This window comes from Siniperca chuatsi, linkage group LG2 (genome assembly GCF_020085105.1).
Source record: "Siniperca chuatsi isolate FFG_IHB_CAS linkage group LG2, ASM2008510v1, whole genome shotgun sequence".
NCBI lineage: Eukaryota > Metazoa > Chordata > Actinopteri > Centrarchiformes > Sinipercidae > Siniperca > Siniperca chuatsi.
The window spans coordinates 31,670,618-31,686,944 of NC_058043.1; the positions used below are offsets into that span (position 1 = coordinate 31,670,618).

At 42.3% G+C, this 16,327-nt stretch overlaps 1 protein-coding gene across 25 annotated transcripts in view; it reads right to left on the reverse strand.

The window, feature by feature from the left end:
• Window positions 1–16,327, reverse strand: part of LOC122883524 (calcium-dependent secretion activator 1) — a 216,225-nt gene that overhangs the window by 19,656 nt on the left and 180,242 nt on the right. The window lies entirely within an intron of this gene.

Below are 16,327 nucleotides of genomic sequence, written 5' to 3' on the forward strand. Positions count from 1 at the left end.
TGTCCGACCTCTCTTTTCAGACATGAAACCATCAATATTGCTAGCTTTATTATCCATCTAATCAACACTGTAAATTCCCTAATACATTTTCTTATCAGTGTCATCATTTATTAGATTGAATATAGAATTCTTCCTATTTTACAGCCTACAATCTGACAGCGCCCAAGTAGAGTTAAAAATGACAAGACGTTAGGCTTAAAGGGATTGTTCGGTACTTTGAAGTGAGGTTGTATGAGGTACTTATCCATAATCAGTGTATTACCTACTGTAGAAGGCGGTCAGCTCGTCCCCAGTTTGGAGAAGCAGGCAGGAGTGCAGGGCACTGAAGCAGAGCAATGCACTGCTGTGGACAGGTACTCCTGTCTGCTTATCCAAACTGGGGGCGAGCTGACTGCCATCTGTAATACACTGACTATGGATAAGTACCTCATACAACCTCACTTCAAAATACCCGAATTATCTCTTTAAGCAAAAAAGATGAAAATTTAGGGAGACTGGTGGTCTGATTATAGTGTTTTTTTCCCTCTTTTGTTGTGCACCAAGAGGGGTAAACTATGAATGAAAACCCATTCTGGGCTGTGGTCTGACTTTTTCTCTGTGCATAAAAATTTGTATTTTATTACAAATTTATTACAGTGCTCTTAAAAGTAAGACAACAAACATTTATTAATTCCTTTAACCCCACACAAGACATGCAGGATTAAAAGCCCCTCACATTTAACCTTGTGTGGGGCTTCATGGTGGTCTAGGATTTTAAGATGTTGACTATGTAATTACAATGTTGCCTCTTTCGGCCGGGACCTTGCTGCAAGTCATCCTGCAAGGTAGTGGATAGCATTTATGATCCCTAGTCAAATCACTGTTTTACTTGTGCAGTTCTCTGACAACAGAAACAGAAAGATATCAGAGAACAGATCGGACCATTGTTTTGCTGAGACCATTCAGGCACATTCTATAACAAATGATAGCTCTAGAGCACAATTGCGTTTGCCACATGAAGTGGCAGTCCCCTCCTTCGATTCCGCCATCGCAAAGGAGGTTTCAGACATTGTTAGATGATTCAACAAGCACTTTGTTTGAACTGTGGCCTTCAGGAAGGGATCATAATATACCCAGTATGGAAAGGAGGTTACGTACTATGTTGGGAGGATCATGCAAAAATTTGTGCCTTCTCTTTAACCATTTTCCTATTATAAGATCGTGTGAAAATGCAAGTACGAAGGGAACTCTGTGTGACACATAAACATGTTTTCAAACGTATTTGCCCCAGTGTGGACAAGACAGGTTTTTCACAGAAGCTCAGTGGGCCTCAGCATCTGACTCTTTCTCCTTCTCTCTCTGTCACTCTTTTCATTCAAGGTAGTGGGTATGTTAGAGGAGGAGGAAGGAGCAGAGGGGCTCTGAAAGTACGACTAAAGTAAAGTTTTGGGCTCAACGAGCTCACAGGTCTCAAACTGTTTTGATTGTGCTGGTGACACAAAAAGCGAACCACAGCTGACCATTGACCACAGTCTGAGCACAGCTGGCACAGCAACAAAATGATCTCAGTGGGCATTTCAGCCAGGCAGCTAGTTAAGAAAGGATTGCTGAGGAACAGGATGGCAGTCAACCCCGGGCGTAGCATCACAGGAGAAAGGTAAATGTTTATCTCAGGTCTGGGTTTCTTTTCAGGCAAGCAATCTGGGTCTCTTACAAAACACCTGTCTCCTTCTTCCCGCAAGTGTCAGTTCAACAGACAAGAGAGACTAAATAAGGAGAAACTTTATAAAAACACAGTGGTTTGGAGAGGAGATGGGTGTATATTTGGGGCAGTGGGTGGAGGGGGTTGGGGGCCATGTTGTGAGGAACTAAACAGTTGGAATTACGGTCAGCGACCAGTCATTGAGTAAACATACAATGAGCGACAGAAAAGCTCTGTGGTGGACAATAAAAAAAGAAAAAAAGCCGCCAGCTTCAGGCCCTGAGAAAAGTGAGCCATTCTACTTACAAAGAGCCGCTTAGGGGTGGATTGAGGGAAGGAAAAGAGGACTAAAACACTTGTGGGCTCAGGGAACTCTATAGGGGGAGTGAAAATGGAATAAGCCAGCAAGCACTTGAGGTTCCCGCAGAGCACCTGAATGGGATAGAGGGGTGGAGCACCAGAGGGGGGTCTGGGGAAGGTGAATGGCCTTCTTTTTGGGTCCAATTTGTCTCTTTTCACCCTGCTCGCCCTGCTCCGGCTCTGACAGATGTACAAAGATGGAGCGGCGCTGGGCCACTCATCCACATACGCCCGTGAGCAGCTGTCACTTTTGTCAGACAAGTTAATCAAACAAATGCCACCGTACCTCCCTTTTTAACAAGGCGCATGGAAAGAGGGATGGAAGGGGGCTGCAAAAGGGTGATAGAGACCCGAGAGATGACATGTGTGTCCTTAATCAATTCACCCTGTCGGCCCTCATCAATAAACCAGCGGGACCTGACAAAGGAGAAGTCTCCATTAAACTTGTATTTCCCTCCTCTCGGGATGATCGGGGCTTTAGTGTCCTTAGCTGTTTCCTCCTGGCAACACTGCACTGAGAATGCTCACAGAGGATTTAGACCCGAAGGGAAACAAAATGCTCTGTCTCAGTAATTATTAAGGACTCTAAGCTGCTTACAGACTTCATTAAACGGAAGTGAAACCTTTTCAGAGCATGTTTTGAACAGTCAAACACAGTAAATCTAACCTATCCTTCTTGTCTGGCCTTTTTTTTTATTATTGTGACCTAGGACTATGACCATTATTTTCCTCCCTTTTGGTTGTGTAATCCTTTTACCGTTATTTTACTTCAACCTAAAAGAGATTACTGACTGCCATGAAAAACAACAAGAGGACATCAATGCAGTATTGCAGTCATATTGTTGTTGAGGAAGGGTAAAGGACATCTGCTCATTGTCTCTCAGACACAGCAAACTGATCTAGAAAAGCCAATCCTAAAGCAAAACATTGCAGAGATAAACAGCAGCTATAATGTTGGTTGATGTAATGGGTTATGATTTTCTTAATGGGCATCAGTAAGAAAAACAGTATCAGAAAATTATCAGATCAGATGTTGCAGGGTAATATATCAATTCATTATTAATTGTCTATGAATGTGATATATCGACCTTCTGTCAATGGAAATGTATCGTTATAATATGATAATGTCATGTTTTATGTCATTTTACAAAATTCTGTTGTCTATATTCATGATTCAAAGCAAATTTTAAAAAATTGCTGAAGGTTTTGTGAAGACTTTTGTCTCACATCCGTGAGGTACAGGTAGTTGTACATTTGCTATCTTGTTACTGGTCGATCGATCAATTAACCAAGTAATCTTTTGAGCTTTAATTAAAACATATACATCAATATCAGACTCTATTTCAGATTCTTATAAACATCCTCATACTGATCTCAACAGTATCAACCAGCCCTAAAAAACAATTAAACAATTAATCTTTTGATAAAAACAGGTGATGGGCACATTCCTTGAGGCACCGGCCGAGAAGGTGGAGTTCCAGCCATCTTCGACTCAAGCCTATTAATCAACCCTAAACCTAAACTAAATTATAACTCATTCAAAAGCCTTGTTGTTAGTCTTTCACACCCAACCTGGAACTATTTGTTATAGTATGCCGCACTCCTGGTCCTAAATTTGAATTTTTATCTGAATTTTCAGAGTTTTTATCAAATTTAGTCCTTAAAACAGATAAAGTAATTACTGTAGGTGGTTTTAATATTCATGTTGACATTGAAAATGATGCCTTAGTACTGCGTTTATCTCATTATTTGATTCGATTGGCTTTTGTCAGAGTGTACATAAACCCACTCACTATTTTAACCACACCTTTGACCTTGTTCTGGTATATGGCATTGAAATTGAACATTTAATAGTCTTTCCACAGAATCCTTCATTATTGGACCATTATTTAATAACTTTTAAACTCATATTACTGGACTACATGCCAATAGGGAGGCATACTCTAGATGTCTATCTGATAGTACTGTAGCTAAATTTAAAAAAGCGATTCCATCTGCATTTAATTCAATGCTATGTCTCAATATAACAGAGGACTCCTATGCTAATTTCAGCCCCTCCCAAATTGACCATCTTGTTGAAAGTGCTGCAAGCTCACTGTGGACGACACTTGATTCTATCGTCCCTCGAAAAAAGAAGATAATAAAACAAAGAAGGTTAGCTCCATGGTATAACCCCCAAACTCGCAAATTAAAGCAAACATCGCGAATACTTGATAGGAAATGGCCATCCCAACAATCTGGAAGTAGCTTAAATTAGCTTAAAAAAGCTTAAGTTCCCGTTCCATTTTTTCACAATTGAGAATGACTTCCGGATGGGAGCCGAAACGTCTTGATTCTGAAAACAGTGTCCAGATGACTACGACTGAAACCTTTTCTACGATAGAACACTCCTGGACGAATGAGGGACTACACCGTCAATCTGGAAGAATCTCGTTCAACCTGGCAAGATAGTCTTAAAACATATAGGAAGGCCCTTCGTAATGCCAGTGCAGCCTATTACTCATCATTTGTTACGGACAGAGAGGCAGGAGACACCAATAGGGAGACAGATGTAGGTTTATTAGGATTATTGCCAGAACAGACAGGTGAGCAGGTAAGGAAATGGGGAAGTCCATTAGAGTGAAGACTCGCTGACGTGAAGATCGCTGGAGAGGAAGGTCGCTGGAGAGGGAGATCGCTGGAGAGGAATGTAGGGGTGATAAAGAATAACATGTGGAGTCCTTCGATTAATGAGGTCAGACAAGTGGCTGAGGTGAGTGCTAAGCCTTTTATGCTGGCTGTGATTAGGTGCTGATGGGGAGCAGGAGTGTGATAGGGACCAGGTGTGGGTGATTAACAGACGGTGGAGCCGAAAAACCGAAAAACCCTGCCGATGTGGTGGTCGTCCTCTTCCACGGGAGCAGATGATCCGGGCAGATGGCCCGGGGGTTGGGCATGTGTGGAGCTGGGAACTTCGGGTGGATGACCTGGGGCCTGGACAGGTGGGGAGCTGGGAGCCTCGGGTGGACGACCCGGGGCCTGGACAGGTGTGGAGCTGGGAGCCTCGGACGGATGACCCGGGGCCTGGACAGGTGTAGAGTTGGAAGCCTCGGATGGACGATCCGGGGCCTGGGCAGGTGTTGAGCTGGGAGCTTTGGACGGTTGTCCCAGGGGCTGGACCTGGGTGTAGCAGGGAACCTCGGGCGGATGACCCAGGGGCTGGACTTGGGTGGAGCTGAGGATCTCTGGTGGACAACCCAAAGGCTGGCCTAGTGTATGCAGCATGACGTCCGTGAAAAAGTTCAAAGCCATCTACAGGCCTGACAGAATGCCGGTGGCGAAGCTGGGACCCTTTGGAGGCCTTAGGCGAAGGCGGGGACCCTATGGAGGCTGGAGGCGAAGGCGGGGACCCTCTGGAGGCCAGCTAACGAGATCAGGAGTCGGCAGAGAGACAGCCAGACAGGGAGCCGGCAACAGGAAGATTGGTAGAGGAACGGGCTGGACCAGTGGTGTCTGGGAATCTGAAGCCTGCCACTCCGGCAGAGAAGGAGGGAACTGCTGCTGCTGCGAACCAACCAATGGTTCAGCGGCGTGCTGCGACCCAGCTGATGGCTCCGCAGCATGCTGTGATCCAACCGGGGCAGGAGGTGGCTGTGATCCAGTGGTGACTAGAGATGGTTGCTGCTGTGATCCGGCGGCGACAAGTGATTGGTGCTGCTGCAATCCAACTGGAAAAGGACGTGGTTTCGATCCAGCGGCAGCAAGGGATTGGTGCCGCTGCGATCCAGCCGGAAAAGGAGTCGACTGCGGTCCAGCAGGGAGTCCGGGAACGGGGAGCTGCTGCCGGCAGGGAGTGATGGCTGCTGCGATCCAGCAGGGAGTGATGATCACCGCGGCGCTGGAACTGGAGACGGCAGTGGAGCTGGCGGGTGCTGGGCTGTGGAGCAGGCGAGCTGCTGGGTGGCGGTGCAGGCAAGCTGCTGGGCGGCGGTGCAGGCAAGCAACTGGGCAGCGGTGCAGGTGAGTCGCTGGTTTGAAGACTGGCAGGTCGGGGTGCAGGTCGGGGTGCAGGCTGATGACTGGCAGGTCAGAGTCTAGGCTGATGATTGGCAGGCCGAGGTGTCAACTGAGGACTGGCAGACCGGAGTGCAATCTGGTGACTGTGTGGACCATCTCGAGCCAGGCGTGTGCCCCGGTATGGATTTGGCCCTGTGGGCTGCTTGTCTAGCGCCAATGGATAAAGCCACAGGACGCCGTTGCTATCCACCTCCGAACCAAAGAAGGGCGCCGGTCTGGCCCTGGGCATGGCATAACGGGAGGTGACGGAGCGACTAAGGGAGTGCTGGTTATAATCCTTCGGTATGGGTCAGAGCTTCTGTTACGGACAGAGAGGCAGGAGAAACCAATAGGGAGACAGATGTAGATTTATTAGGATTATTGCCAGAACAGACAGGTGAGCAGGTATGGAGATGGGGAGGTCCGTTGGAGTGAAGACTCGCTGATGTGAAGATCGCTGGAGAGGGAGATCGCTGGAGAGGAATATAGGAGTGATAAAGAATAACGTGGAGTCCTTCGATTAACGAGGTCAGACAACTGGCTGAGGTGAGGGCTGGGCCTTTTATGCTGGCCGTGATTAGGTGCTGATGGGGAGCAGGAGTGTGATAGGGAGCAGGTGTGGGTAATTAACAGACGGTGGAGCCTGGCGTGATATTATTACATAATATAAGAAAATAAAAACAACCCCTGGTTTCTTTTCAGCACTGTAGCCAGGCTGACAGAGAGTCACAGTTCTATTGAGCCATTTATTCCTATAGCCCTCAGTAGTAATGACTTCATGAGCTTCTTTAATGATAAAAAAATTAAACTATTAAGAAAAAAATTCAGCACATCCTGCCCTAAAGAAGTTTTACTCTTAGTTGGCACTTCTTTACTGGATATGATCAATCTGTCTTTATTAACAGGCTATGTCCCACAGTCTTTTAAAATAGCTGTAATTAAACCTCTTCTTAAAAAGTCCTCTCTCTCTCTCTCTCTCTCTCTCTCTCTCTCTCTCTATGTCAACCCAATCTGTAACGGTGGATGGCCGCCCACCCTGAGTCTGGTTCTCCCCGAGGTTTCTGCCTCTTAAAATAAATTTTTCTTAGCCACTTCCACCAAGTGCTTGCTCATGGTGGGATTTGTTGGGTCTCTGTAAATAATATTATAAAGAGTACGGTCTAGACCTGCTCTATAGGAAAAGTGCATTGAGATAACTTCTCATTATGAATTGGCACAATATAACTAAAATTTAACTGAATGATATCTTAAAGAGCTCATGGTACCCTATTACCCCACTAGAGCGCAGTGGTTTCTAGAGTCTCCTAGAGGCACCCTCTCCACATTTAAGAGTAGGCTTAAGACCTTCCTCTTTGATAAAGCTTATAGGGCTGGCTCAGGTGAGCCCTTCCCTTAGTTATGCTGCTATAGGCCTAGAGCCTAGAGCTCCTCTTGCCTCCTCTCCCTCTCCATCTGTATGCATTCTTATCCCATTAATGCATGTTACTAACTTGACATCTTCTCTCTCCCATAGTTTTGTGCTTTCTTGTCTCACTACTCTCTCCTCCTTTTGCTTTCTGCATGTATTTCTGCCTCCGGAGCTGTAGAATCTGGATCTATGATTTTAAGCCACCTACTGCCTCCATATAATTATTATTATTAGTCTTATTATTACTACTATTTTTATTAACATTAATATTATCACCCCTACCATTATCATTACTATACTTTACATCTCTCTAACTTTCACTGTGCTACTGTATGTTTCCTCCTACTCTGTCTCTGTCTCTCTCTCCCCTCTTCCCCTCTCTCTTTCTCTCTCAACCCAACCAGTTGAGGCAGATGGCCACCCACCTAGAGCCTGGTTCTGCTCGAGGTTTCTGCCTGTTAAAAGGGAGTTTTTCCTTGCCACTGTAGCCAAGTGCTTGCTCATGGTGGAAATTTTTGTCTCTCTGTAAATAATATTAGTAGAGTATGGTCTAGACCTGCTCTATATGAAAAGTATGTTATGATTTGGCACTAAAATTGAATTGAATTGAATCATAAAGAATAACATTTCCTAAAATGAAATAAGGCACAATTTTTTTGTAAACTTTTCCAACTTTCTATTGGTATACATATGTTTACTTATTACTTTCTAGTCATGAAGTTGTGTCAATTATGATTCAATGCTCTGTTATTTCTGAAATTGTTGAATAATAGTTTCACTTTTTCCATGATCGTACTAAAAAAAGAAACTTGTTCTTTTTCTTCCTCACATAAATGAATCATTTGAGCAGAATAAGACTTCTAAGTTAAGTTTGTGTGTTGCCTGAGCTCAGTGTTGATTAAACTGTTCACTTGGCGTGACTGTAGGGCCAGCAGTTCATGACCAGAGCCGGCAAAGTGGTGAAGCGTCCCCGGACAGCCAAGTGGTATGACGACAGCTCCATCACTCGCTAGTCTGCTGGCATTCTGTCACACCCCCATCCCCACCCCCACTCGTCCACAAACCCACCCGCCGTCACCAAAGTACAGTGGCAGCGATGACAATTTCAAATTCCCCAATCTGCAGCTCAATCAGACCCCTGCCCTCGCTCCGCTCTGTCACAGCCGTCCAGCATTTGGTAAGCTGAACAAGAAGGGAGGAGCAGCAGTGATTAAAAACTTAACTTGCCACGCTTGAGAATCTGATAACTACCCAAGGTCAACAGAAATACTTCAAATCAATCAATGAGCCATGCTCCTAATCCCTTTCGGGCAAAGGCAGATTAAGTGTATAATTGACCTGTGTAATCCCAGTATCTGCAACTCCAGACCCCCGGGGGGGGGGGGGGCTCCAAGACTCACTGCCTCTACAGCACAATCTCTGTCTTCCTCTTTCTTCCTGCTCTCCTTTCTCCCCAACCTGCCTGGCAGGGGGAGTGTCATGGGGTAGGAAGCTGTGGTATATCAGTGCAGGGCTGGATTTGGCTCAGGCTAAAGACATGACTTTTTTTAATCAATGATCCCCAGGCTTTGCTGTACTAAGTCCCCCTCTTCAGTATCATTTAAGCACATCTGTCTCAATCTGGGCCTCTTCAGCCACTCTTTCAAGGACTAAACCCTGGTGGGGAGGGGGGAAGTGTGCATGGGACCAAATTAATTTCTCACTGTTCCCCTAACTCACACACACAAACACACAGATCTCATCATACCTAACAAAATGTCAAACTACAGTAAAAGTTTCAGGCCATTTTTAACTCATTTGAATGTTAGCCAAGAGATTTCAATGCTCTGACTAAATAATAAATAAAAAATAATAAAAGCACTTGCAAACAGACAAAACAAGCAAATAAAGAAACCATCTTTACCAATTTGACAACATACTGTATATGCAGCATAAATAAATGCAGCACAAATAAAGAAAACACAAGTAATATAGAAAGCTGCAAGTTGTACCAAACAGGTTTTTAAGACTGATAACCCCACTAGTACTTGTGTTAAATGTTAGTAAATTGTTTGTCTGAACTTACTCATCAGTTGATCAAAACAAGAAAACTGTGGATAGCAATCATCAGGTAAGATATGAGGTTAACAGTTGTCTGGTAAACAAGTCATTTCTTAAATCTTAAAAATCGAATGCGTGCCTGTAGATATTAAGCTATCTAATTTTCAAATCTAAAGGTAACAGTAAGAGGCATGAAGTTAACTTGTGCTCTAGATGTAATCGCAACACATTTTCTTTAAGAGGTCAGAGAGTTCAGAGATAGCTCTCCTTAAAGTGACTAATGACCTTCTTTTAAATGCAGATGCAGAGCTCTGTTCTATTTTAGTTCTTCCTGATATCAGTGCGGCCTTCGATACAAGAGATGGTGAATTTATTATAAACCGTTTGAGGGATTGGATCAGTTTCTCAGGTTCTGCTTTTAACTGGTTTAAATCATATCTGTCTAATAGAACCTTCTCAGTACTGCTTGGTAGCCTCTTATCCTCATTGGCTCACATCACGTGTGCTGTGCCACAAGGTTCTATATAACATAATTGTTTAACCGAAATCAAAGAGTGGATGCATCAAAACTACCTGCAGCTAAACAATAACAAAACAGATTATATTATATATTACTAATCGGTCCACTGAAGTGCTCAAACACCAGCTGAGTTCCTTAGCTCCCTATTCCCAACCCGTTCTCATTCCCAGGTTGTCAAATACCAATGTTTTGTCACGTACCCTTTATGGTCTGTATGAGATGCACCAGGCTTTAAATGAACTCCAATGTAAACCCATCCACAGCAATATTAGACGCTCAGAGGATCTGCTTCAGCTGTCCATTCACTCCAATATTAACCTGACCACAGCACTATAAGACGCTGAGAGCATCAGTCCTATTGGAGAACCGAGGACCTGGCACCCAAAAGTATTTTCCTCATGTTAAGGTTTTCTTTCAAAAATATCTTCAACATTTCTCAACAAAAAAAAAACTGGAAGGTGTCCTTGACAATTCAACAATACGATTACAGCCATCAGTTTTAATTATTTCTCCTTCGATTCTGAGAAATAAAGTTTTGGTTGTCTTATTCTTTTTTATTGGCCTGCGTCCACGTCATGTGACTGCCAAGTTTCTTTTGTGAAAACCAAAATGGCGGACATTCCTTTTATTCTCAGTGGAAATTAAAATGTGTTTTGATAACATTTCTAGCGAGAAATGTGCATTTTATTTTCATATTTATTATTATTATCATTATAAAGAGTACGGTCTAGACCTGCTCTATAGGAAAAGTGCAATGAGATAACTTCTGTTATGAATTGGAGCAATATAAATAAAATTAAATTTAATTGAATAATTCAGTGAATGTATATGATCCTTAGTTTGGTTAGTTATTACAAAGATTCTCTCAGGTCTCAGATCGTTGCTATGGTTGTTGCTATGGACGCTGCTACATGTACGTAGGCCATTGTGGGTGGACTTGCCGCGTTTGACACCTGTTTTGGGCTGTCTGCTATCAGTGGGCTTCGTTTTTTGTATGCTTGCCTTGGCTAATAAAACAGATTCTGATTGAATGGGCTATGTCATACTGACATAAAATCTCAAAACCAAGAATCATAAAGATACAAAAAATCTACAGCGTAGTAGCCTATGTATGCCTCGGTATTTGATGACCTGTCAGTGAGAACGAGTTGGTCTTTTCGGCCATAACCCAAGCACTTCAGGCCTTCCTCCAAACCTGTAGTAATGCCCTAGATTGTCAGCAATATTGTACAATCTCTGAAGGTGACATTTCATTTTATATTGGGCCTTCAAAGTGCTTTCTGAAATTATGCCTGGGATGGCCTGTGTCCATGAAATGAGAAAATTTTAAATTTTGGCATAGAGCTAAACCAAATACATAATTGGAAACCTTGACCATGAAGCATGTTTGAAGGCTTAAAATCCAGCAACAACAGAGGCTACAGACATACAGACACCTGTTATAGAGAGCTCTTGACTTCAGCTATCATGTGAGTATAATCAACAACTGGGGGTGCTGTCAAATAAGATGAGATAAACTTTATTGATCCCACACCGGGGAAATTCGCTTGTTACAGCAGCTCAAGATTCAACATGTACAGGAATAAGGTTGATAGATAAAAAATGCACATGAAATAAAAATAAAATAGAAAAAGAGAATATAAAATACGAGCTATATAAACTATACACCTGTCATTTATACTGATGGATAATTGCACAGAATAATTGTACAGATAGGGTGAGGAGGGCTTCCTTGTGTCTTTTTTTCAGAAGATTGCCTATTTTTAGCCCCTTGAACTGAACTTTTTGAGGGCATTTACTAAACTCTGAAACAATGTATAATAATAACCACCCAATTTGCGGCACAAAGATGAGAACAAGTGAGAAAAAAAGAAGTTCATGAGCACTCAAAGGCACTTTTGGTCCAAGCTCTGTCAATTTCTGACCTGGCCTCTGTCATGCTGCTGCCACACTTTCTCCTTTTAATGGGCATTAACAAAAGGGAGCACATTTTAAAGCACAACTTGGACTGGCCCCAGAGTATCTAATAGATCTTTTAACATCCTATGAGTCTGAACGTGGTCTTAGAGCATCTAATCAGCTTCTTCTTGCTGTTCCCAGGTCCCGGTCCAGGTTCGTGACCAGAGGGGATCAGGCTTTTGCTGCCAGGGCCCCAAATCTCTGGAATGCATTAGATTAAATCATCATCTGTATCCACTTTTAAAAAACATTTAAAAATTTCCCAATGATGATATCCCAATGTTATATGTATGTACATATCCATTTATGTATTTACATATTTTTTTTTATGACTTTGTTTTACCACTTTACTATTGTATTAGTATTTTTGTTATTGATCTTTCTTTCTAGGCTACTCTATTTGGCCTCAGGAGCTTAAAGCTTGTGTAATTTGTTATTTAGTGTTTTACATAAAAGGTGTTGTAATTGACAAGTCTGTCTGTTGTCAGCTGACTGCAGTATAGAGTATAAATTAATTGTAATTAATTAATTAATAATTAATCTGACTGAAACCCACAAATGCTACCTTTTCACCAAAGCCAATACAAACTGCTGGACAGCTGCATTGAGACCTTCCATCAAACAATCCATCCATTTTCTGCCAATTATCTGGGTTGTGGTGGCATGAGGCTAAGCATGGTAGCACATATGACCTCCTAACCACATACATCCTCCAGCTCTTCTTGGGGAATCCCAAGGCATTCCCAGGTCAGATGGGATATGTAATCCCTTCAGTGTGTCCCGGGTCTGCCCCAGGGTTTCCACCCAGTTGGATGTGACCATAACTCCAAAGGGGGCGTTCAGGAGGCAGCCTTACAAATTGCCTAAACTACCTCAATCTGGCTTCTTTCAAAGTAGATGAGTAGATTTCCAGATGCCTTTACTCACCCTGTCTTTAACCCCTAAGGATGAGCCCAGACACCCTGCAAAAGACAACTCATATTGGCCAATATAACAATAGACCAACCCACCAACCTAACTGTCTTGTGTTCCATCTTACTCTCACTCATGAACAAGACACCAAGATTCTTGAACTCCTTCACTTGGGGTAGTAACTCAGCAAACCACTGTTTTCTGGTAGAGAACAATTGTGTCACACTCCCTTAACTCTCATCCCAACTGCTTCACACTCAGTTGCAAATTGACCCAGTGTGCACATGGTCTGATGAAGGCAATAGAACCACATCATCCACAAAATGCATATGCAATCTTGAAGCTAACTTTCTGGACACTCTGCCCACTTTGGCTGTGCCAAGAGATTTTGTCCATGAAAATCACAAACGGAACTGGTAACGAGGCACAACCCTGCATGGTGGAGCCCAATACCCACTGAGAACGCGTATCGAGAATGCGGACAAAATCACTCTCACATAGCTTTATGAGGACCAAATGACTCGTAGTAACAGCCTTGGTACTCCCTACTCCCGCAGTACCCCCGACGAGATACATCAGGGGACACGGTAACAAAACACATGTAGACTGAATGGGCAAACTTCAATGACACGCTACTGAATAGTAGCAAGGATAAAGTGCTGTTTATCTGTTCCACAACCTGAATGGAATCCTCTTTGCTCCTCCTGAATCCGAGGTTTGACAACTGACCAGAGTATCCTTTCCAGCACCTTGGTATAAGGTGTCCCAAAGACACTGAGCAGCATGATACCTTGATAGTAAGAGCACATGGTCTGGTCCCCTTTTTTAAAAATGGGATCCACCACCCTGGTCTACCAGTCCACAGGCACTGCCTCCAACCTCCACGTGACACCACTGTTTTATATCTACATAATAACGTGAGAGAAAGATCAATGACAACACACTTCAATGCAAAGGTAGAATTTTATAAATGTACCCACTCCGGAGAATGCTTTTGAAGAATCTCTGTTTCTGATGGGGAGAATGCTGTCTTAGTGTGGATGCAAAATGTTTTCAAATGTATCTTAATATGGACTTGACCTGAGGCAGCAAGGTCAGAAAATAAAAGCAACTTCACAATAGCCACCTTTCTGCAGGGGATTTGCATGAAAGTTTAATCATGATGCCTGCCTTCAGAGCAATTTTCACAACAACAGAAAATATAATATTAAAACAATTCTATGATTGGATTGCTTGTCAGGATTTGGTTAGTAAAATAGCATGAAGTAAATCTGATTTAAACACCAAAACGTAACACATTCATGTTATGAATGAACAAAAATAACAAGTGGAAAGGTTTTTTTCCCTCAAGATTGGTCAGAGAAGTGGGTCACATATCAATTAAAAATGTCCTGCTCCTCAAGCCCCCCTACTCGCCAATCTATGTCAGAGCACTTCTAATATGTCTCAGATTATGATTCATTTCTTAAGACCCTGTTGTTTGTTTAACATTATCAGCACTAGACCACATATGGGCCTGTCTGCTGTCACTCTAGGCATCAAATTGTGTGTTGACACATATTTAGAAATTATGAGGCCATAGTGAAATAATCTGCTTACTCTGGTTGATATTAGAAGTCATCTTGAGATAAATGCATGTCAGAACCCCAACTGAAATGAGATATAACCTTAGGCTTACTGTCTCTGGTGGAGACAGCTAAACATGTTTAAGAATCCTAAATTCCTTGCAGCGCATACCGTTAACCTTCAGTTTTGTAAAGGCAGGATCATATTCTATTCTATTCAGCAGGCTGTAGCCAGACCAAACACACTTTGCTGTTTATCTTCAGATTTGGCAGGGATGTGTAAAATGAAACATGCACAAATTACTTGATGTGTTGATGTGATTTGAAATGTAATCTCTTCACAGTCAACTTTTATGGCATTGATCAAGTTCTTTTATTCTACATTATGGCCCATTGAAAGATTTAAAGACTTTAATCTTGTCAACGGGCATAAAAAATGTACTGTGGCTGGCGACCAAAACATCATAAAATGTCTTTCTAGTCTTGAAAAAGCAATTTGAATATATATACTGGGGTGATTTTTTCCCCCCAAACACTTTGTTGTCGTTGCAGCTTTTTATTTTTGGTCTTCTTTCTTTGTTGTTTACTTTTTCATTGTCATTTTATTTTAATTTTTTTAAATCATTTTTAAATCAATTCTAGAAAGTTCTTGAAACAGGTGAAAGAGGTTATCTCACCCCAATGACAAACCTTTGTAGGATTGTTAAGATTAGATAATAGACAAAGTGCCTTGCTAAGATGGAGACAGTGTGACCCTTGTTTCAAAATTGCAAACTTACCAACAGTATGTCTAAAACAAATTTATGGTGGAATGCCATTTTAGGAAAGGACCTAAATAAAACCAATAAGCCATAAGACAATAATTCTATGTAACGAGCTGCCTTATTGTGTGCAGGTATGGGACACAGGTTGTAATCCTAACCAGGGGAAACGGACAAAACAGATAAATAAATGAAGTCAGCAGCCCACCAAGGGAGGGGAAGGGACGCCTAACAAAGCAAAGATTAAGGGGAGTCCTTCCTGACCTTATTTTAAGAGGACAACACCCCCCAAACGCAACGCATATACACACACACACACACACACACACACACACACACATACTGAGGTTTTAGTGGCCTGTAACACTCTAATTTGTGAGGGTTCCTGAACATTTGCTTTGCATTTGAAACCTTAGGGTAAAAATCAAACAACTGTGTAATATCAACCCCTAACCCTTAATGACCATACATACAAAGCTTATTACCCAACAGGAGTTTTTAAAGGGTTTCACTAACCCCTAATGTCTTGAGAGAATCCTAAGTCAGATGAGATTTTTTTTTTCTTTGTTTGACAACAAAAGATAAAAAGCATCATGTTTGTAAAATATTTGTATGTTACACTTCTATTCATTTTAAAGGATAATTATGAAATGCTCAAGTTATTTCCATTATACATATTTCAACACTGACATTTGTAAGCCGGAATTCATCATTTCGCGCATTAAGTCAACGCTGCCCTTGCTGCATCAAGATGCCTTTACAAGAGAGATGAACAGCATTTTCTGGATGTACTTTTCTTACTAAACCATGTCATCATATTCACAGAACAACCATTACTAATATGACTTACAGGTTAGCTAGTCATACTGTGTAGGACTACATTAAAAATGCATACAAACAAGCATGGATTAAAAACACAAAGTCCAACACACTCTCAAGGCCCCACTGCCAACAGCCAGTATGAAAGTCCTGATGCTCGCCAGCAAAAACATAAGTAAAATAAAGTTTCAGTTGTAAGTACCTTTACATGTCAAAGCAGGATTGACTGATACTGATAAATCATCTAATTACAAAGTAAATGGTAAA